Here is a 24,751-nt window from a genome sequence, read left to right on the forward strand (position 1 = left end):
CTTTTCATTCTGCTACCGTGAAGTGTTCTGTATAATGCACAAATTTTTTTTAAATTATTTGAATACTTTAATATCACTCAGAAGTTGATGTTTCAATATTTCGACTGAACATTGAACATTGCATTGTGAGGCATAGCACTTCAGCTTGAAGTTGTTTTCTAGAGGACGGAAAGGTTCACACCGCCAAAATCTTCACCATGCCACAAGGTTCGTATGGAAGTGAGCAAGAAACGTTTCAGCAGATGCTCAAGAACAAAGTTTGTTGGCTCAACAAAATAAGGGGCGTTAAATAAGAAGCCAAACACCACCCATCGAGTGCTCCCCGCAGACGGATGGAAACAAAGTGCCGCGCATGCTTTCGCGCGCTGCAATTAATTTTGTGCAACCAACGCGCTTCCCCATTCCATGAATTTTCCATCCGATGCACGGGGAAGATTTCGCATCGTTAGCTAAGATTCGTCTTTCGCGCAGCGAGCAAAATCACGGTCGCTAGCAGTGAGTGTGGTTAAAGGTGTGGCGGGATAACGATCGGTAAGGTAGGTATAGCCGTGTGGTTTGTGGTTCGCAGGAGAGAGAGCTGATCTGTTGGAAACGTGGATTTATCGAGCTCATCATCCCGGTTTCCCGGTTGTCCTCGATGCTGTTGGGTTTGCGTGGTTTTGCAATGGAATAGATTTGTAAGCTGCGGCAAAGCACTATTTTTGTTGACTCGTTACACAAACTGCATAATCAGTTTGATTGATGGAGGGACGGTCGCGTTGGCATTTGTCTTGGTAGCGCGCTCAACAAGTTAAGAGGGAATCATAGCAGTTTATTCTCACAATTCAGTGGGAAGATTTCCTTCGGCTAGAGCTAAAGTGTAGCGTAGACATTTAATCATGGCCTTTTATATGTTTAGCAGTCAGAAAAGGAAGGGAGCAATTCAATTAATTAATCTAAGCTATTTGAATAAAAGGGGGGTTTATGTTGCACTTGAAACGCCAATATCAATATGTACGTTCAGATGTGAAACAATAGTCGAATGCCAATTCCAATCATATTCTCAAAACGTTCCCCGAACTGTCAGCAATCAAATGCGTGTTAAAATGTGCGAATGAACATCAAAACTCCCTTGCTACACGCTCGTTCCATTGCTACAGCACATGAAACTCAATCCGTTTCAAACATATCTGACAGGTACTTAAGGTCACTTCCCAAATTGGGTGACTCCTCATGCTCACCAAAACGGGGTAACGTAACGTTTTGTCGCAATAAAATCACCCGAAAAGTAACACACGCTGAACGACCCATTTCCGACAGTTTCGCCTCTTTTTCAATGAACCATTGCAGCACGAAGCACACCCAATGCCTTCACCGTCCCCCGAAACGGCAAACGGTTACATTAAATTAGGATTAGGAAAGGATACTTTTGGGAGGCGAATGATGTTGAGAGTTTGCTCTTTAGAACAAGGAAACAGAGCAAAAACAACACAGAATCTACCGGAAACCGTCATCCGAAACGACGACATCTGATTTGTCTGAGATGAGCTGTCTTTTTATTGGGTCGGCATTGGGTTTTTTTTTTTGCTTGTTATGATACGGGACCGGACAGATGGTGTATTTAGGCTGGTCACCCTGATTAGACAACCCTTGAGCACCACCAGTTCTACAAATTCGGGCAAAGCTTTCACCATCCCAATGGGCATCCTGAAGCTGGGTTAAGGGTTACTAAATGATTTTTGATGTTGAACCTGGTCCCGAGCAACTGGAGGCCAAGCCCGTCTTTGACCTGGCAGCAACCTTGGGGGGGTGGGGGGAAAGCACTCATTTAATCATGGCCGGCCTCATTTTAGGGCCTCCTTTCCCGAGCAATATCCCGAAGCACAAGTGGTGCTGCTGTGAAGCAAACCATTCACACTAAACGATGCAAAAAAAGAAAGAAAATTTGGAGGAAAAGCAGGTCCCAGGAACGAAACTCATAATGCGACTTCGGTGCTTGGGATGTCGCAGAAGCAATATAAAATGATTACGCTTGTTTGAAAATGGTTTGGTTTGTTATTCTCCTGCCGATTTCGGTGCGTTCCCGAGCGTCGCTTGGGGCTCCGGTGAGGCAAAAAAAAAAGGCAAAAGGAAGATGAAAAAAGAACGAAAGCTCCTGCGCTTACCGTGCTATCGTGTGCCATGATGATGGTCGAAGCTATCATGGGGTCTGTTCTTTCCCTTTTTTCTAGTTTTCCCCGATGTCAGAACGTCGAGCCACTCGACTCCAAGGACCAAAAGGCATGAAACATTACTCGATTCATTATCGAAAGCGTTCTAAGCGTTCGTCGTACAGCCCCGCAAGAGCCTCACGAGGGGGTAAAAGCTCATGGGAATAATCAATGTACATTGTGCTATATTCTTCCTTCTTCCGGGGTGTGCTGTGGGAAAAACCTCTCCCTAGCAAAAGGTCACTTTTCATGTGCCATTTCCCATGACAGCGGGTTTTGCATTAAAAGAGAGAAATAGGTTGGCGGATTGAATCCTACTCAAACTAGAACTACAGCACTAGACCGGTGCGCTGCACCGATAATTGGACAAGAACGTACCACCGACAGTGGGCTTAAATATAGGTATCATTAAGCTTTTTGGAGTACATTCGCTGTACTACTACGTGTTTAGGCAATGTTTTAATGCTATCACGGAGTCGGACGTTCCGGATGTCACGATATCTGCGCGAAACGAGGGTTTGAATAGCGTACAAGACTGCCAGACACCTGCTAAGCAACTGGCAACTTCCCTGACTGGGTATGTCATTTGAACGAAACAAGGGATAACCATGGTTTGTGTGTGTGTGTGTATGAGTGTTAATTTAGCAACATCCCGGACGCCGTCTAATTCAAGCTGTGTTGCTTGATCTAACCATGTCCGAGCTGGTAAAAGGATAGAAGAGCATCAAACATTTCGACAGCAGCCCCGGCCCCGGAGGATGTTTCTGAAGGCTGGGAAAATGTTAGCATACCATTAGCACAACTGACCCGAACAACAACACCAACACCGCCACGAAAGGGTGCTGCGAGTTCTAATGGGCACTGGAGTAGGTCCACGAGGGTCCGTGTTTAAGAACGCTGGACGTGGTACATAAATCACACGGTGCAAGTGCAAACATCGGCATCGTTGTACAATTAATTCAATCGTTAATTAGGTGGAACTGTTGTTTCGGATCGCCGTACTGAACCGTACCAGACCGTTACAATGGTCTGGCTAAAATGTTCTGAAACATTTATAAACCATACACCGTTGTAGCTGTTTGTAATGGCGTAGTGTGGACGTGACGATTGGGAGTTGGCAATGGCGTGAGTACACAGGGTAAACCTTAGTCCACCTTAGTACATCATGCACATCCGGATGTGGCGCGTGCTTGTGGAATTCATAGCAAATGCTGGCAAGCGCTTCCCAGACGGTGCACTGGAGCGCATGATTGAGAGCACAAACAAAATAATTAAAGCGATGAAGATCGGCTTCGAAGCGAGAGTGCATTTTGAGGCGAGCGTACTTTCCATTCCAGAACTCACCTGCTTTACTCTACTTTACTACCTTCGCCGTACGCCTTTAACAATGAGATTTTCAGAAGCTCAAAAAGAGAAGCAATAGTCAAGCGTTTGCTGGAACAGAAAGGAAGACGCTCTTCAGCAAGAGTGTGTTGTTGAATGTTGCTATTTCTTGGAAGTAGCATTTGAGCTTTTGTAAGAGTATTAGTCACCTAAGAATCACTTTGTTAAAAAAACGCGGAATTAATAACGTTCGAACCGTAGGAATTTAGCTTGTTAATTTTTAAGTCCAGGTATTAGGGAAGTTACCCAGCAATACCTAAAATGATGAAAAGTATAGAAATCTTGGTTGTTAAAATAATTCAATCTAAGGGAGTATCCCGATATGAAAGGAATAATTACCCACATTTCTTTCAACGTGACTTAACCAGATTATTGAGATATCACGATTTGATCCTCCACAGTGTATAAACCAAAATTCAGCTGCAAAACACGTCCTGGCATCGAATCGTACGTTCCATTCCAAAAATAGAATAAGCACGAACACATTGAACCATTGGTACCGTCTTGCTTCTCAAGCGTATGTCACAGACTTCATCTATCAAGTTCCAGCACAACTCTTCACCTTGCCGATAAATGCTACCCGAGGGGCAACTTAACCAAACATTCTACCAGGGTACGTCAATCAAACACTCCTGGTTCGTACGATAGATCGTTGATCTATAAAGTCAATCAAGCAAGCCGTTTTGTCGCAAAGCAAACCCAAGCGGCGCTATGGTCGTGTGGTAATCGTTCCACGTAACCGCCTAAGGAGTGATGGCGGGATATCGTCATAGTTGGCGCTCAATCACACCAGGTAACATAAACACAAACATACGGCGTGCATACGTTGGGCACAAGGATAAACACGCTGCGAGGACAATCTTCAGATAAGGTAGTAAGGTGTTAAGCATAACTTTATCATAATGTCAACCGAAGCGGTGGTGAGCTAAATTCTCACGGAAGCTATCTGCTGTGCGCTACTGAGTGTACCGAGTGTAAGTGAGCGAGCATTGTTTTGGGGTGCTGGTAGGGGTTGCAAGATGTTACCATTAACCAGCGGCGGATCTAACGGTAGGCAGACTAGGCGGTCGCCTGGGGCCCCGCCGATTTAGGGGCCCCGAAGATGTCCATTCTATAGTATGCCGTATGGACAGAGTGCTAGCGACAAGGGCCCCCGGAAGGATGGCCGATGGGGCCCCGAGGTTGGCGAAACAATTGCACCCCCCCCCCCCCGTCAGCAAAAGTTTAAGAGTTTGCGACAGATGATTTGTGAAGGATTTTATTTGCGAAGGGGCCCCCGGTGAATCAATTGCACCCCCCCCCCCCCGTCAGTAAAAATTGAAGAGTTTGCGACTGATGATCGAACGGGGAGCCGACGGCATTTCAAGTTTACTGTTCAATTTCCCAACAGCAACTTTAGTGCCGCTACCACCCCCCCAACAACATTTACCATTTACAGAGGGCCTCAACTCGTCGTTCCGCCTAGGGCCCCCGATACCCTTGATCCGCCACTGCCATTAACATGGTCACCCTTTTTCAGTTTTATGGCTTTTCTTCAGGTACCCGTTTCAGCGGCATTGTCTCGGGAGATTTTGTCGATTGCGTCGGATTGCTGCCGGAGGTAGTGTGACTGGTTGTCATGCAATTCTAGTCACTTAAAATAAGACACCATTTCTGGTGTGGTTGAATGCTCGCAAAAAGGTAGTGGCGGTGTACACTTTCATGTACGCTTAAAAGGACCCATTTATTCTAAACGTCACCACTTTACACAAGTGATCCCGTTACAGGCCGATCGTCCTTTGCACGGTGAGATTATGTTCTGGGTAAATAACGGAGCAGTGTTGGAATGGAAACGAATTCCTCCGTAGTGGATTCTTTCAACCCGAAACATTACACGTGGCTGTACAATCGACGGAGCTAGGGTCTCCTTTTTTGATTGTTTATTTTTACAGTTTGCAAGCTCTTGTGACTTACGAATAAATACAAAACCCAGTACAAGCAGATGCTGAAAGAGTCAACAGGTCCCAGCACTGACCTCGTATCGTTTACATCCATTCATTTTCCCACAAAATGCACGATGGAGTAAAATTCATTAAACGAATTCCACGACCAAACCCGGGACATTCCCTTCGGGAACCCTAGGTCGAACTGTTTGGATATTTATTGCAGCGCATTTTCCCTCCATCCCATCCGGATGGTTTTACAGATTTCACCGCCAAATTGTTCATTAATTTTCCACCGACTGGAAATTCTTCGGCCAAGCACCATATGGCTCCACGTCGACACATTGCACACACACACACACAGCTTCGTTTTCGGTCGAATTTGCGCGAAGAGGAAACCTTCAGGATCGATGTGAGGTGTAGTAAAGTTTGCTAAATTAAGTTTCACTCAGTACATCCGGTAACTGATCGAAACATGGCTGTATGTGTGTTTGCTTGGGGGAAAACGCTGAGCATAACCGATTGGGGGAACCATCGGCTGCGGTGGTTCCCTTCAACAGGTGCCATCGCCTGGCAACGACTAGCAAAACTGTGACCCCAATGGATTTCGATTTAGACGAAGTTCAATTTTCCGCTTTACCAGAGCGTTCCAAGCAGTGGTTAGGAGGGCACAAAACGCTAACTCACACACACACATACATACACTCACACAAGTCGTGGCCAACCGATGGGTGGGGTGGAAACTTTTATGTGTTTATCTTTGCGATTCGAAAGAAAACGATCTCAAAACCGGGCTCGTTGCTGGAGTGCGCTGGAGGAAAAATGGCAGAAATGATTGACTTGGCAAATTCTTTCCCCATTCGCAGAACGCAAAGAACGCGTTTGCAAAGTTGTGTGTTTGACTTTTGCTTGAACCAGAACCGCGTGGAGTGGTACAGCAGTTATAGTTTCGTGGGAATTGATTTTTTTTTAAATAAATTGGTAAATGTAAAGCATTTTCTGTGAGATCTAAACGGACCGTAAAATAAATAAATAAGTAACATTCCAAAGTTGTAATACGAATAAAAGCATATAAAAAGTATGTCTTATAGTTGGTTCAGATTCATTTTTAATTTATAAATGACGATGAAATAACTCTCTCTCTCTCTCTCTCTCTCTCTCTTCCTCCCTCTCTCTCGTACGGGACAGTAAAATTTCAATCAATTTCATTGCCTTTTTAATGATGGAGTAAATTTAGCTTGAATTTTTGTTTTGTTTTGTTTTTTTTTATTACAGTTCCATCCTGCAACATTTTTGTACCCCGAGCACGTGATTGTGATGTCGCCAGATTTACACTTCAGTTTTACGACCCGTTCATTTTTTGTTGTTGCTCTCCCCATTCTCGAATGCACCACCGTTTGTGCGGAGATTAAAATACGAGCGCACCGTAAATTACCGCTAGGTGGTGCTGCTAGATGCGCTATACAGCATCCCGAATGAAGTCATAAATGATCACATGCAGATGGGTTCTATCTACCCGGGTGAGGGAGCACCATCGAGGTGAGGGTAAGGTAGCCAAACCAAACGAGCCCGAGGTTTGTACGGTAACGACCGGGATCGGGCTCGTGTCGTCGTATTTTGTAACCGTGTCTGATAGATTTTCCCACACAAAAACGTGCTCCATTTGGTCGGTGGTGGTGAAGCGGGAGTTACGGGCGGCATGAAAGCAATTGCTTGATTAAGCGACCAGCAGAGCGTAAAAAGGATAAACATAATCGTAAATGAGCTTTACGCATTTCACCCCGTGCATGCTTCCTGGTAGCGGGAAGATTATGGGCTGTTCCGTCACCAAACAGTCTCGATTGAACGTATTTTGGTTTGGATGAGTTTCTGTCTTGAGTTTTGGGGATTTTAGTACTTTAGAGTAGAGATATTTCTACTGAATAGAACATCAGTTTTAAATATGTCATCCTTCAAAAAACCTGCAATTTTAAACGCTTTAATCATCCAACGTCCTAATTACACTGTGTTCAACCCACAAACGGTGTCCAACAGATGGTCAGTTCATTGGCCCAGTTTAACCAATCGCCGTTTTACACACCGCCATTCAAACATGGAGACCTTCTGCTAAACGGAACAGAAGTACGGTATCATTCCGGCCGCGGACAACCGATCCATCTTTTGCTTCCACTGACCCCATTCACCACTAGCGGCAGGAAGAATGCGGAGCATAAATGGGCTTGTTTCGCAATAAAATGTTTCGTAACAGAGACACCGAAGGTACCGGCAGCCGTGCTGATACGAGGCAGCTTTTACGTTGAAAGTTTGTGCGTGTGTGTCAGCACTGGTTGTCCGTTCGCAAAGAGTAAATCCGCCCGAAGTGGGGCTAGTGGTTTGTATTTGGTAAGTGCCTGCAGGACACATCGCTTGCTTTTGCTCTCAGCCTTTCTTTACTGGACCGATATTTTCGTTGGTTTTGGTTTCTTTTCAGCACTCCAGAAAAGCACAACCATCGATTTTGAACACTGCAAAACAAGGCCGTCCGACGTTCGAAGAGATATTTATAAATAGATCGGGAACGATTTATTCCGAGAAGGAGCTGGACTCGGGACAGATTGGATAGGAATGTTGTCGATTGGTCGGAATAGGATGGACAGGCAGGCAGTAACTCGTGTTAGTGATGAGAAAAACGTGTTGTGCTTTATCTGCACGTGCCGGAATAGTGCTTTTGAATGGTTTGTTATTTTTTTTGCCTAAATGTTATTTACAAATAAAATGAAAGTTCGTAGGTATCGTTAAAAGCTTTAGGTGTTTGAGGGAAAATGAATTGTGTTTTTTCAGAGTGTTTTTGTATTGTTCGAATATCACTCAGTAGCACAGAATGTTGTGCAGTCAGAAGTGTTTTCCCAGTTTGATGAATTTCCTAATATTTGAGAGAACGGAGTAGTTTAGGTTAAATAAAAAATAGTGAAGTGCTTGATAAACAACAGTGCAACACATATTTGCACTATGTCTCACTTTATTTGGAATAAATCTGGGAGTTTTCTAGAGATCTACTCGAGTTTCAAGGATTATTTCCGTGGTTAGGGTTGTGTAAATGACATTGTTCATTTCTAAAGGACTTGTATTACATTTATTGTAATAAGTTATGTCCTTATCATCATCATCATCATAAAACATTGAACATGATTCTCGAAGTCCACTTTTATCAAACTTTGATACGTTAACGCAATTATTTAAAAAAGCGTCATTATATTCATACTCAACCGCTCTGCCCAAACGAAATGGAACCTTTAAATCACCAAATTCTATATTAAAATGTTCAAGTCTCGAAAGATATTCAGTCTTCCGCTAAACCAAACCTTCAATTGAAGATTTTTACCAATGAAAACCCTTACGAGATGGAATTCTCGCAGATACGATTTCCCTATTAATGATGAGAATCAATGTGCCACCGGGGGTCGAAGTACTCTTCAACGGTTTTCCTATTATAGCTGACTCCTTTGTGATAGACGAATCATTATCCTTCGGTTCAGTTTCATCATCAATTTCATTCGCTACGACAACATTTCCGTCAGCTCGAAGCGGACAGAAATAAAATGGAAATTCGAAGCTTTCTTCTGCGTTTGCGACTCTGCATTTGTCTCTACGTGTCGGTTGGCTAGGTTGAGTGTGGTATAATTTTTGTCGCCCATAAACGATAGAGCTCGTAAGAGCTAAGAGCGTAAGAGAGCCGAAATTGAACCGTTTCTTCAGGGGATACCGCCACTGCCAGGATAAGCGTAAGATGTTTCTCGAGAAGCGTCATAAGCAGCGACAGAAGTGATAGCGTTTCGCAAACGAACTGCGGTAATTGCAAGACGATCCATCACGTAATTTTCGTGTCCGTTCATTCGCTTCTAGCTCCCCAGAGCGATAGATCAACATTATGCGGCCGGGCAATCATCGCTCGCAGGTTATCAGCATCCTTTTCCCCTGCCCCGGGGCGGGCCGATGCGCTCCACTGACGGCGATGGTGCGCTGGGCTGGATAGTTTCCGCACACCGTACGGTGTGGATCGCGCGAAAGCAGCAAGTCTTTTACGAGCAGTTCATCATCAATCCCTAATTGTATTGGTGCTCGGTAGGAAAAAAAGCTCACAAAATTCAAGCACATCGGGGGCACATTTTTTTCGATATGCTGAAAGGAAACAGGCCCAGGCACGATAGTAGCGCACACTTTGGTGGCCTGGTAGAGTGTTCGTGCAGGATGCAGATAGCGTCATACGGAGCTGGTGAGCAAAACGCAAAAAATGGCGCTTCATTTTGTGTGGGCACTTTGAGTGCGCGAACAAACACACTCTCTGTACGGTGCCTCAACGCGTCCGCCCAATTAGTATCCAACCCAATTTGGCGGTCGTTGTCTCGTCGATGAGCAAACAAATTGGACCCAATGCGTTGGTGTCGGTTAGACGACATCAGCTAACTTACTTCGAGGTTGGCTTTAATAAAATTTAACTTTGTAACGGGTCGGTAGTCGTTTGTGGTCACTTGAAGTTTATTGCTTTGGCTTTGAAAAAGTTAATGGAATTTAGCACTCTTCTAGTTCAGGTGACCTTGCATTATTGAAACCAAAAAAATATGATCGATCTTGAAATTTGTCAATTAAAAACATTATTTTGTTTATTTTTCAATCAGGAGGGAATTATTTTTCACTTTTATTTGAATTGACGATGCAATAAGGCCTGAGTTGCACTTTTAAGAATTCCAGCCATTAAATAAGCTTCGATGAGCGGATATTATGAACTTAATGAACTGTTGCCAATAAAACGGTACAATCTTTCTACTATTGAAAGAAAAGTAAGATTTCTGCGAACCAAATTAAAGAGTAAAATGGAATCCATCAATCCCTATTACCCATAATTCAAATGAAATATTCTTGATAGTATCATATCCATTTACAATTATCGAGCCAAATCGACGACAACATTGCAAAATCTTCAACCAAACCGGCAGACTATAGAATTGTTTAGCGCAAAAGCCTCCATTTCCTGTTGCGCAATGTACCGAACCGCTCCGCTAGGTGCTAAAATGCGTTCCGGCAGGTGAGTTATAAGCGAAAGCTTGCTCAACCAGCAAAGCATAATTCATTATTCATAATACCTTAATCGGTCGTCACAGTTGATGGATTAGAACGGCTCTAAATTCCATTACCGGAGTGAACGACAAAATCCAAAATACTCTCAACTCCCAAATGTGCTGAAACTGGAAATGGATGCCTAGCGAGCGGAAGCGCAAGGAGGCGATGAAGCTATTTTTGTTTTAAACCAACTTTTTCCCTCGCGCCAATCAGTTTCAATTTGTTGCACGATCGCATGCTCATCCGCACCTGCCATAAATCAACTTATTAACCATAGAGTGGTTTAACAGGAGTTGGCGAGCAAGCGAAATAAAACACGCTATGACGCTTTCATACAACTGTGGCGCCAGATCGCTGGGGGGGGGGGGGGGGGGGAGCAACAATGAAGACAAACGGCAAGGCTGTAGCAATGGTACAGCGCTTTTAGGCTCGCTCTGCACCGCGTTGGTATGGCATTGGACACTCTGCCGGACTGTCCGATGGTGGTGGAATGGCTGTGGTAGAAGATTAATCTAGGGGTCGCTCACAAAAGCTCGCACGATGTATTTTCCCGTTTCCGGTGGGCGATTTTCGTGTGTATGTGTGTTTAGGTTTAGCGTCTGTGCGACACAATTTGAGAGCTGGCAACAGTAGCGAAAACATTCACAGAAAACGGTGCGAGTGATGCATTAAAAATGAGCTCAATTTAAAGGCAATTTGCAGAAATGTACTCACACCGTCTTGACTATGACGGATGCGTCGCTTCAGGCGAGATTGATATCTTTATTAACGTACCTGTAATGGAAGAAGAGAGAGAAGGGAGGAAAGTTGTTAGAAAATGGTGAAATTTACATCTTAAATATACAAAATATGATGTACAAAGTCATTTGATGTCTTTTTATATTCAATCTTAGGAGTTTGTTGAATAAAACAGATTCCTGTAACATACATTAAAACAATTAATCTCTACGATATTGCATTCTGTTAGAACTCACTGTGAGCTGTATGGTATATTTTTAATGAAATAGGACCGTTTTGATACACTTATAGCCTTTAAACGATAGAATTCATTCCCAAATCTCTTCACCTGCATTACTGCGACGCTGTGAAAGACTCAAACTGAGGAGGAAAGATTTAAGAGCGCATTTGCTTGGATCTATTTATCTCCAGATAAACGGACGTTTAACAGATGTGCACAGAAGAACGACATTTTCGAAGCAGTAAATTTTGTCTGGATTATGGAGAATAAATGGAGCAAATAATGGAGCATTCATTGTTTGTTTTATTTATGTATGCTGCGAACTTGACCATGGCATGGACATTAAGAACACACGAAAGAACAGTTCGTTGTAGCGAATATTTGACTGAAATAATTCTTTCCAAATGCCTCACCTTTTGCAAAACAAAAGAAAAATGTTGCTCATTACAGGGCACACAGGGCAGCACAAGACAGACGATCGTGCCGCATCCCCGCACGCAAAACACTTCCTTACTCCAGATCACGTTAACGAGATTCTATTTTTATACGCCAATCTTATCGATTGTTATTTCCCATTTGGGACAACATTCTGTCAAACTGTCAAATGTCTGTCCCGTGTAGCCAGCACGGTGACTGCGAAATTCCATGACCAGCTTCTCGACGGACGTACGGACAAGCTAGCTCTGGGTTCTTTTCCATCGTCCAATTTTCCTCCCCGCAAGAAGCGCTGGCTGCATTTTAATGATTGCCTTGCCAAAGGTGACAAATGTCAGCTTCATTCGGGCGTGTTGTGCGCCAGTCGCCAAGTCAAGTTGCCGAACGCAAGGGACGGCAACGGACGCTGAATCTTGTTTTACGAAATCAGAATCGAAAACGCACCACAGTTGCCAGAAAGAAAAAAACACAACCATCGGCGTGTGGTACAAATCCGGTGCTCCCCGGTGCGTCGTAAAACTTCATTTGCATATACATCGCTGTAGGTAGAAAGAGGAGGGGTGGTGGGTTAGAGGTCCGCGGTAGTTTTTGCCAAAAAGACAAATCCGGTCCTGGCGCGATGAGAGCACGATGCGGTTCTTGGTCGCAATGTTCTTGGACGGCAAGCAAAAACGCGTTGTCTGTAGCTTTTACTTCTTTCTGCTGTCTGTTCTGTAGCAAGCAGGGAATCTTTTTAGACACAGAAGCCGATTCCTTATTCTGACGAGCTTAAGTAACCGGTTATTTTTGGCATTTTGGCACACAATTTTGTTGTCCAGGATTTTGGAGCAGTTTTTGCGTGAAATCATATTTGATGGTTGTTCTTTGCGAGTAAAGCTTTTTTGTTTTAGGTTTATTGGCATCCGTTAAGAAGGGAGAGCGAAAAAACCGTGTAATAAATCTTGAAGAAGGAGTGCTTGAACCTCTGAACGCGAATGCCTTGTGGTTAGGCTTGCCCATGTCGGATAGACCCACGGTGCACCTGTCCGGGGCAAGCAGAATGTAATCTGGTTTGCCTTGAAAAACAAATTACCCGTTCGGTACACCGGTGCATAGTGACGCGTGCATTCGTGGAGCTTGCGTGGCATTCGTACGGTCAGATACTGGTTTCCTGCAGTAGGCAAAAAAGGGTATGCTGCAACCGGTTGTTGCACGCGCCAAAGGAGAACCAGCCCGAAAGGGATTGTCGACATTATGGAAACGTCCAAAGAAGTGGACGTATGAGTTCATTAAGCTCGAGTGTCAAAATATGTAGCAGAAGGTAAGAGTTGTTTGGGTTTGTTTTGTTAAAACGATCGGAATGGAAAGTAAATGACTTGCAGAGCATAAAATTCATATCATCTGCGAAACAAACTTGGTGTCTGGAGCACTTAAATCCTGTTGTCCTTTAAGAGTGAGATCTTTAAACTGACAAGGGTTCTTTCGCTAACTGGATCACATTTAACACTCTTTGTAGAAGAGGTAGAGGAGAAGAATGAAAGCATTAAAATACACAGCTGGTATCTCCTAGTAAGAACCTTCCAAAATACGACCCATTGCACAATCCGGTCTGTCAAAATGCAATAGCAGAGCTCTTCATCGAACCGCGTGGCCGGTGAGTTTGAGCGTAAAATCAAAAAGCCCAATCAAGGCCGACCCTAGGCTCTGTGCTAATTGGAATCGGCCGTAAAACGACCGGACCGGTTCAGTGTGTCTGCTTGCAGTGTCTGGTGATCTGGTGCCGTGATGCCGTAATTATTTAACGACTTTCTCGAAACGCGTCTCTCTCGAAGGCTCGAAGGCTCGGCGTCGCACCGGAGTTGGTGAAACCGGCTAAAACGCGGGTGCAATAAATTTGCACTTCAAATCGGGCCTGAACAACCGAACGGATCTTTTGCGGAGGGTTTTGCGAGTGTACGGCCCTATACCGTATCTTCGGTAATCCTGCGCGATGGTGAAGAGTTTAGCGCGAAAGAAGCTCGTAGCTGAGCATAAAATTCGCAGATAAGCTAATAAAAAGGGTAAAAGTGAACTGTGGCGGGTGCAGGTGGAAGTGGGCAATAAATTTGAAAGCCGTAAGGTTGCAAAAGTTAAAAGTAGTACAACAGGGATTAAATCCTTTCCCTGAAATGACCAATTGAATCTCAATGTTCAGTGTTTAACGCTGTTTTAAGCTCACGATGGTTCTTTGAATCAATACATGAAACCAGTCACTTTGTTTTAATTTTTACGATTTAAACTCAATGTGTTCTATCTTGTTATAGAAATTGTACTGATAGCAAAAGATAAAATATACAAGAATTGTGTATTTAGTTTATAACTTTTTCTCGGGTTTGGAAGAGTAGCTGACACTCAGACGAGTTCTTAAGGGTCTCTTAGGATTTTGTTATAAAATCGTATTCGTTCTACGGGTTATTAACTATGAAACGAGTACTACGAATGTCAAGATGAGCAACCAAATTGTAAATCGTGCTAATTAGTTTCATAAAACTCTATTCTGAAAGGTCTCTGTGCACTCAAATTACCCACTTGCATTATCATAAAATTAAACCTGTTTAAATCTTCATTCCAGACGACAAACTGTCAACTTTTGCCACACTTTTGTGAGCGCTATCTAGTTCCTGCACGAAGGTGAACGAAAGAATCTGCTAGCGAAGAAGAGCTTCCAGCGCATCAGGGCGGACATTTATTTGAAGCAGCAGGTGCAAACCACATCAAGATGATGCACTTTGCCGTCAACCGCACGAATGGAATGGAATTTTGACGTCCTGAGAGAGGTGTTCCGCCTGCTTTGCCGTAACCACAAGTTAGTTTTATTTTTTTTTGTTGGTCTGTTTACTTTCTTACGTTCTTTTACGTTTCCTACCGATTTTAAGATGCTGCTGTTCTGCAGATTCGTTAGCCAGCATGCGGAGGTTTGCAAAAGTGCAAAGAAGAAAAAAAGAGCAGCACAATTGAAAGCGACTGAAGAGAGGAAAAGGGACAGCATCGAACGGAAACCCTACGGCAATCCTTTCATCGGTGCACCTGCAACGAACCAACGGTAGCACACCATGTGTGTGTGGGTATGTGTAGCGCACCCAGAAGCCGCGGGTTTCGATTAACGAACGACCGGCAACGCCGGTTTCGCTCAATAGGAATAGCAAATTCAATACATTCCACCTTTTGCCGGTTGCGATAAAAATGATCAACTTTTGCGGAAGCAGTATTGGATGGTTTATTTTTTTCGCTTTACTGTAGTTGTTGCTGCTGCTGCGGCGCCTCTGTTGTCATTGCGTTAAGGCAAGTGAAAAGGTTATGAGCAAGGATGATGATAAACGTGGATGTAAGAATTGCAACTGCATCAAAACGATGCGACAGGACCAAGCACACACCGAGCAGTCGAACGGAAATGAAGGACACTTTGCAGCAGGAATTCCAATTTCCGCCGGTGTTTACTTGCCAGTGGATCCCTACCGTATCCTCGCAGCCCAGGTGTACCGATGTTGTGCAGAGAAACTCGCGCGAGAAAAGAACGTATCTTGAGTCTCGTTAGGGTGCAATCTTTAAGATGTGTGTGTGTATGTATGCCAACCTTGCGTCATTTGTATGTATTTTCATTTCCGTGCAGCGTACAAGGGTACGCTTTTAAATTGCAACAAATATCTGTAGGGCTTTTTGTCAATTTGTGAAATGAAGCAAACCTTACAACCGACGTAATGTGAGTTGCCGTTGAGGTTGGTTCAGCGAAAATAAAGCAGCATGTACCTTTGTTCATATTTGAGTAGCTCGTTGGCAAGTGGTTGGAGTCGTGTTTTGAAGAGTTATAAGCTTTACATTGCATTATGTGCACCGTATAAAACACGTGTCAATAAGCAACAAGTGTTGCTTTACAAAGCTATTGAATTGGAGTGGAACATATACAGTAGAATATATTACATTTCATTGTGCAATGTGAAGCCACGAAGATCGTCACAAAATTGGAATGCTTAGTTGAAACACGGGGGATAGTGAGTTTCACTTCAATAGGAGAAGTTGCTTGTACCTCTCTGCTCTGGAAATGTGATTCTCCAATACTCACTTTGTGGCACGGTGCTTAACACATCTCTTTGCAATGAGCAATAGTTCTTTGCTTTAAGTCAAATGTTATGTCATCAAATCAGACCATTTTCCAGGCCTGGTTTCCACATGTTATTCATGATGATGTTGTCAATCCACTGTGTTTGGAAAAATTGTGTTGTGGCTTAAACAAACTCATGTTATAGTAATGTATTGAGGTCTGGTAAAAAATCAATTTACAACCCTGAATTCAAATGATAGGAGTGCCGAATGTAACCTAGTTTGGTCATAGTAGTTCCTAGTAAGACCAAATGTTGGAATCTAAACGTAGAAAGATTAAATCCAATTTGACTGTTAGTATATTACTACTGTTATCTGATGTATCTTTACTAAAGCACAGCTCAATGTATGGTACAAAAGGGCCTCGGTTATGACTAGGCGTTCAAATGAATTCACGCTATACTTTTTCTTCTACCTTAACCTTTTTGCTTTGAAGAAGTATCGCCATAGGGTTTGAAACACCAATCCTAAACCTAACCTTCAACTAACTGGTACAACAGTTCTCTTTAGCAATGGTGTGGCATCTAGATCTGGACTAATGAACTGGACCTAAAACATTGAATTTAATTCAACCAAACCACTTTGAAGTTGGTTCACGGTTGATGTCATAGACAAACACACCAATAACGGAGCTTTCTGCCTGTGAGCTAACAACTTCCGAATAGCTTTCCAAGCCACAATCCAATCACACACATACACATCCGGATAGGTCCAATTTTAGCGACAGCTTTTACTGCTGGAACTGCTTCGTGTGCAATCGCATCTAAACTGCAGCATCCAACCCAACACGGATACCAAGCCTCGTTGCACACTCTCTCTGTCTCTCAAAACTGCTCCCAACACCGGGTAGTAATTGCGTTTGGCAGCAGTATTCGATGTGAGCTATCTACCGGCTACCGACTCGATAAGCCAATGTGGATGATGTTCCAACCTAGATGGCATTGGCGAAGAAAGATGCTACCCTGGTTTTGTAAACACCAACCGGATGAGCCACCAAAGCTGGTTTTCTCTGCTTAATGTTCTTGTTTGGATTGGCCGGGAACAGGGTGGCTCTTTGTGCAGGCTGCAAAAAACATTTCACGACCCCACGATGACCTTACCGCACATACGGCGCATATAGAAAATCATTCGATGTAAATTAAACGGCAAACAGACGTCAAATTAGTCTCAAAGCTCGTCTCGGCGAGACGCGTATGGGAGTGCATTAGTACGAACGCCTTTTCTTTCCCCTGTCTTCGACCGCAATTGAAAGAAAAGCTCGACAATGTGTCTTGTACCATTATGGCCAGGGTTTCCCTTCCTGCCGCCGGCGCATTTGGTGTTTCGCATTGGTGTTACGCTGCTTCAAACGAGTTTTTACTTGGCTCGTTTACCCGGGGCCTGTGCGCTTGATAGCCGGCATGCTCCCATCTGGTCGGCGAGAGTACTCACCACGGAAGTTGCGCGTCGTTAGTTTACCACGACCACCGGCGGGTTTCATCAACTCGCTCAGCGTACGGATGGAAACTTAGTGTATGTGTGCATGTACAAGGTATAAACTTCTTCGCTTTATGGTATGTTGTTTTGATTTTTCTTACGCTCCATACCACCACCGCCCGGAACCTAACGAGTTCCAGGCGGAAGTTCCTGTTCCGTGCCCTTTTTTCCTTCCGTTTTTGCAGTGAGATGAGCTCTCGGCGGGAAGGGAGAGAAACAATTTTCCCTTCCGAAAGCCTAACAGGTGGTAAACTTGTCAATTCTACGAGCGACTCGAGAGCATTGTTTGGGTGGAGGAGGAGATTGGAACTAGGGTTTTTTGTTCACTTTTTCAATGATGTACACGAGCCTAAGATTGGGCCTGCGGAGGATCAACATGAAGCTTCAGTTTATACTTTCGTAACAAAAAAATCTTTATGAATGGCTTTATTTTTGGAACATAACTTTCAATGCCAAGGAAGTTGTGCAAGTAAATCGTACAGCAGTTACCTTACACGAACGAACCTCATTGAATATAATAAAGAAAGGATGTTTATATCATATTGAGCCTTTGCTATATTTGTGGATAATCGCATTGCTTGCGTCAATGGAGCTCAGCATACGATGTTTATGCACTGTTGTTTTCCTAGCGATTCATTAAGAAATCCCACGCAAGGCAGAAAGATCAGAACAGTCTTTTCTTGTACTAGATGTCCAGAACATTTAAATTGAGCTCATAAGATCTCTTAAATATAAATAAATTGATCCTAAACGAGAATTCGTGTTAAGAATTTTATTTTGCATTAAGAGCGAATCTTAATGCTTCCCAAATAACTCTTGAAAGGGGCAATATCTTGCTAATCATCAGAAAACTTTCAAGAAAATGTTCCGCGAGGCTCTCAAGCATCTTCAGCCATTTTATACTTGAGATTATTTTATTGATTCATTATTTATTTATCATTTACTAATGATATATTTTTTACTAATATTCCTTATTAGTTTTGATATGCCTTAGAGCTGTAAAGACGCAAGTGTCTTAAAGGCATAATTTTAAGTTACGACAATGGAGAAATTGACGCACTAATTCTGCGATTATATCTATTCAATAGGTCGACACATGTGACCGATAGACAGTACATACCTTTTTAAAATGACATTAAATGACCCAACTGTGCTGTTTGTACACTCTTTTCATTGTTATCATAAAATGTATTCACTTACAATTTCACTATGAACGCGAATAATACAATACTGTCATTTGCAGCCATTTCAATTCGCGCACAAAGGAAACAGAAAACCTATTCAGAAAGCAAACCCGTGCTCAAAGCTTTGACATGATCCTGCTACTTGCGTGGAACGATAGAGCCATCTTCAATCATCCAAACATTTTCGGTGCGCTTGTTTAAGGTAAACATTCGGCAACATAAAAAACATACTACCCTTACCCGTCTCGCATGCGACGATTGAACGTAATTTGATCGTCTATCCATGCGCACGTGTACGGGCAAAACGAGGGAAAAGGTGGTCTACGCCAAGTCGGGCGCTACACGGTCAGCATCGGACACTGGCGATGATCAAAAGGCAGGCAGGCAAAGCACAAGTGCACCATCATTCGTTTGATTAATGGGTTTCGTTTTGAGTGGCTGTTAATAAGATGCCGGGCCCGTTTGCCTGCAATTCGATGTAACCCTGCCGAAGCGGGGAGAAAGCCAGCGGGCACAAAATGAGAGCTTTTCCATGCGAAATTGAACGCATGTTTTTCGTCTCCTCCTTCGTATTCCCATTTCCATGGCCACGGCGAGCGAATGGATCGATGCGGCGGAAACAAGACGAGATGTTTAATTTTGCTTCATCGATCACGTACCCCCCCCACACGCACTAGAGTACGTGCGAAAATAAAGAGTAGATGAAAACACTAGACACACACACAGACACACGCACAGAGGAACGCATAAAACACAATCGAATCGATCGCGGAAAACTGGCGGTGTCGAAGTTGGCGAAATAAACCACCCCCCAAAATGGATCATAAATCTGTCCGAGGCGCCGACTGTTTGTCTAAGCAGTTTGGCGGGCGAACGGCAAAGAAAAGTGGAAAAACAAACCATCGACAAACACACACAAACGTGTGGGTACGTTTGCTGAAGATTCGCACGCAACGCATAGTACGCGGAAGCGACGGCCAAGGTCGCGCCACCGAAGCACCCGCACGAAGGATGTGAAGGATAATAATAAATCTCGATCTGTTGTGGTTGGCCGTCGTCTTATCGCACGGTTTTCGTTCCGCGCCAGCTATGCGGGGTAATCGAGGAGGAAAAAACCTCGTCGCGGTACGTCGATTTGAAAGAAAGTGAAAGCCTCATCGAACGTTCAAGTGTGTGTTTGGATGCTCTTGGGGCGTAAGTGCTGCAATGAGTGGGTCGGTTTGGTTATCTTCCTGCCAACGTGAACCATCCCGCCCCGTCCCACGCACACTACAAGCTTGGAGCAACGGTGTTTGAATTCTGGAGAGCATCAGTTTAAGTTGAGGGGGCACTGATTTCTTTTCGATAAAAGTACACCGCCACGAATGCGGAAGCACTAAACGCGGCTGGCGGACAAGACGTGCCCCGCAGCACAGCCGATTGAAAGTGACATCCGTCAGAGCGCTCGTCATTCGCACGTTTTGACTGCTTTCTATTTTTCCCAAACAGGCGCCCTCAAAGCGCTGGAGAAGATGCGACGGCCGTGCGATTCGACGATGAAGACGTGTGAATCGCCCTCGATAACGGAACACCGCTTCACCGCTTCTCACAGTCACTGGCACTGAAGCACGCGCACTCTTGATTGAATGTTCCGGGCGCCGACGAATGGTAATGAATCAATAATAATTATTGAAACTGATCGACGCTTCTTCGGCACGACGGGCAATAGTGCGAATAGTTTAGCATGCGGGCATGGAAAGGAGAGGGCTGCTTGGAAGGCGAGATCTGATAATAGGGAATATAAATATTTATAAGCGATAGTGATAAACAATTTAATAAGCGGTGTGTTGTTAGTGGCTTTTCTCCCCTCCTGAAAGAAGGTAAACTCTCTGGTGAAAAGTGATAGTAAACAAAAGTGATAAAAGGAGATAAATAGCACGTTCAGAAATAATTCCTTCGTGACCTGAGCCGCCTGATAGAAAGATAAAAATGAAACATGATGTGATTTGGTTTTCAATTTATCTTGTTTTTGTGTCCAATTCCGTTTGGTTTTCGATGCCGTGAAGATTGTGTATAAGAAAAGATTGTCTGTTAAAGGATTTCTAATTAACAATTAAGACTACTTGAAAAGATTCCTCCATTCAAAATGTTTTTTTAACTTGCATCCAACTTTGTTACTTTATCGAAGTATATCTGAGTTTACTTAGCTCACAGGATTGTAGTCAACAGGATGTAGCCAAATTGAATTAAAGGATGTGCATTGTAGTTTAAAATATCTCCCCTATTAGCTGACAAGAGTTCTTGCGTTACTAAAGCTCCCTTTAAGCTTACTGAAACACAATTCAGCAGTTGAGTGCCCCGGTTCAGCTCGGATTCAAAACAATTTACAGGGTTTCCCACGATTTATTGGTCAGTTCCCATGATTTATTGGTGCGTTCCCACGATTTTTTGGTCGTATCCTATAGATTTTTGGTTCGTTCCCATATTTTATTGGTATTTTCCAATTGGATATCAATACAATTGGACCAACAAATTCTGGGAAACGACCAAAAAATCGTGGGAACGCACCAAAAAAATATGGGAACCCACCAAAAATTGATGGGAACCAACCAATAAATCGTGGGAAACCCTGTATTGCTGCAAAAAAGATTCACATCAGCTCATGCATCGCTCCGTAGCAGAAATAATTAAATACATTCCAAAATCAGGCCCCTTTTTACAAATTGACCCAAATTATGTTGGCCCTTTTGCCTGTCTTTCGTGTGTTTTTTTTTAAATCTCTCTTTCTATTGGTTCAAACAAACTAAAAGTTCGGATGAGATGAACACACGAACATACACACACATACACACATAGAGATGCTGGGCCGGCCCAATTGAACCTAAACTTTTCGGACAGATCGGTGCCGGAAAAATGCAGATGTTACACGCTCATCTTGCTTTTCCCCAACTCGGCCCACGCGTTTCGTTCATTTCGGCCCAACTGCCAAACTGGCTCGTTGTGTTTTGTTAAGGACGTTACTGGAGCAATTGCAGGGGCGTGATAGTTTGAGATCGACTGGGGGAGAAGATGGGGCGAAAATCGTCTGGTTGTATGTTTTCTTTACCTGTTAGGGTCAAGCTAAAGCAGTGGAAAACTTTTACACATTCACCAGAGCATCTACCTTTTCCTTCAGTTTTATGGTGAAATGTGTAACGAATTTACGCGTGTGTAAACAGTACGGTAGCCGATTATTCAAGCCCCTCTGGCTACTCTATTATATTTTTTTTATTAGAGTCCACACAGAAAGTGATGGAATGAAAATGTAAAGAAATCGACATCGTCCAGTTACAAGGGAATGAACGGTTGAAGTTCGTAGCACGGTGAATTGCTTTATGAATAGTGGATCAAATGTGCGATGACCCAGTGCGCATTTTCGTATGTGTTTAACCCACATGCTGCGTGAGTTGGTTTGTTGAAAGATTAATATCTAACGCGCATCAAAGGTGTTTCGTTCGTATAAATCATTCGGTTGACGGCTCGGCGTGACGTTGCGTCATGTGTGAGCGTTATCCAATTCTGTTCACCAGGTTACTGCATTATGTTAGTGTTTCCCATAAAGGAACAGGTTATGCTTAGATTACCATCAGTTTAGTAGAGTTATCAATTAGTAAGAGAGAAAAGTAACCGATATTTATTAAATACTCAATCCTAAACAACACAAACGTTATAGACCGTTCATTTAGATAGTATTTTTCCTGTCCATTTAATCCAATTTCCAGATAAATCACAAAATTGGCGACATCTCGAACCATCGATCTAATCTCTTCGGCTAGCGCCAACTTTCCTTGTTCGAGGATAACATTCTCAGAACGATTTAATTTAAAGCACCAAGGGCGATTAATTTTGCGATCACTTTAAGGCCAGACACCAAATCTGTTGCACAAAAAAAAATATTCCAAATAAAACCCAATTTTCCGAAACCGTTCCAAAGATGGGCTGAAACTGATGATGGGTGCCGTGGGACATTTTGCATCATGCTGACACTGGCATATCCTAACCGACGGGGGCCAAGCAACGAGCAACAGAAACAAAACAGAAGAAAGCCAAAAAAAAAAGTCGGCTCACTTTTCCAAGTACGGCGAGAAAATTGCCAATGATCTGCAACTGATGTGCAGCAGGCCGTTTGCGTCGGCATCCTCCCCAAAAGGTGGGATATGTCTTGGGTACTTTGGGATTTGGATTCTTTGTTTTTTTTGGAAGTTTTATACATACACACAAACCTAAACGAGTATATGGCTCCTAGGTATTGAAGCTTGCAAGTAATAAAAGTGTACGAAAGAAGGAAAGAATGGGGGAGAAAAACAGATTCGCACACTTTGGTGGCACCAGAAATAAGAAATAAGGTAAAAGCTATTTTTTTGAAAGTCGTATTTTTTTTCTTTCATTCATCCATTTTCCTTCCAGCAAAATTGCAGTTTCACGCGTCTGGCATTGGAATGGTCTGCGATGAAACAGTCTAGAGCAAAATGAAAATACCAGCAATAGGAGAGGGAGGGGAAAAAACAAGACAAGACCGTCCACAACAAGGAAAAACTTGACCGACAGACGCGCCCTGACGGTGCAATCCGCTTTACGTACCGGTCGCCACGACCGGTTTCCGCCATCGAGAAACTAATCCTTATCATCATTATCCGGGGTGATAGTGAGAGCGAGAGGCGCCGAGGAAAGTAAAAGGGCACATGGGAAGAGAAGCGAAAAAATACAGCAACCCAGCCCAGAGTCGAGGGGGTTGTTTTTCCCCTGAGCGCCGTTAACGCACGCATCTTGTTGGTCGGGTGCGGTGGGTACTGCTGATGTTGCTGCGTGCTTTGATTACAAAATCGTCCCCCATCGCTTCCTGATTGTTTCGTGCGTAATCGTGATGAGGCGCCACGTGGCTTTGCAAAGTGGGAGTGATTATTGGGAGGACGGGGAGTAAATTGAGTGCAGCAGCTTAAGCGCAGCATGAACACGAGGCGGCTGCTGAGGGCGAACAATTTTCAATCAATGCTTAAGTAGCGGAATTATTTTCGGCGGATAAGTGCCCAGGGCGGCGGATAACGAGCGGCCGCTGATCAAATCACATCGAACCGTTAGTATAATAATCGAATAATGTTTGTGTTGGCTGTCATGTGTGTATGAACGAGGAGTAATAATCGAATTTTGAAAGTAAATATAGTTATTGCATAATTACATTGTTTTTAGTGAAAGAATCTTAAATCTCAGAAAAGTGATATTATTGTACAATAACTTTAATTAATTACTTGTTTATCAGCTATAATTGAGTAATCTTTTTTTACGATTAAAACAGGTCTATAGCATATAAAGGAGACTTAGTACATCATTACTAAATAACATTGAACATGTATTTAGATATGACGCTCCTGAAATAAGCTAAATATAGCCATCATTAAATTAAAAGCCTTCAATTAAAAGTGACAGCCGCAAAATTTTTGCTATAAGTCGTCAATATTTGCCTGATCGCACCAATTTTTGACTCCAACGCACCTATTTTTGTCTGTAAGTCAACAATGGGGCCCTTTCCGTTTGAAATTCGTAGGCTGAAATTTCAGCCTGTCAGCTGTTTGCATTGTATAGCAGTTTTCGAGCAGCTATCTAATTGAGTATAATATACAGGTGGGCTTATTTCAAGGTGTATGAATTTAGAAGGCTGATTTTTATCGCTTCTGCTTATGAATGAAGATTTTAAGAGTGTTTTGAGTATTCGTAAAGCCTTCAGAAAGCTTGTTGGAGCAAAAGTTTTCACTCGTTCTGTCAAAAGGCGATGTTCAAAATTGGTTATGAAAAAATGCTATGAGACCACCTGGACTACATACACTTTGATTCTAGATTCCACCACCTGATCTCTTTAATGCACCTTGGGATAAATGAAAACAACACCGTGTTTTCGAGCAGGTACTCGAATCTAATTCTAGCTTTTAGGCTAAAATTTTGTAGACTGAAAGTCGCAGGCTAGTTTTTTGTGTGGTT

The 24,751-nt window shown here is 43.3% G+C and overlaps 1 protein-coding gene and 1 long non-coding RNA gene across 6 annotated transcripts in view; one reads left to right on the top strand and one right to left on the bottom strand.

Annotated features, from left to right (window-relative positions):
- Nucleotides 1–24,751, bottom strand: part of LOC120908757 (mucin-19) — a 178,336-nt gene that overhangs the window by 107,774 nt on the left and 45,811 nt on the right. The window lies entirely within an intron of this gene.
- On the top strand, nucleotides 14,582–15,204 carry LOC120908761. The gene is made up of 2 exons (XR_005741167.1): nucleotides 14,582–14,808; nucleotides 14,879–15,204. It is a non-coding gene; the product is annotated as an uncharacterized LOC120908761 (long non-coding RNA).

Source organism: Anopheles arabiensis, chromosome 2 (genome assembly GCF_016920715.1).
Source record: "Anopheles arabiensis isolate DONGOLA chromosome 2, AaraD3, whole genome shotgun sequence".
Classification (NCBI taxonomy): domain Eukaryota; kingdom Metazoa; phylum Arthropoda; class Insecta; order Diptera; family Culicidae; genus Anopheles; species Anopheles arabiensis.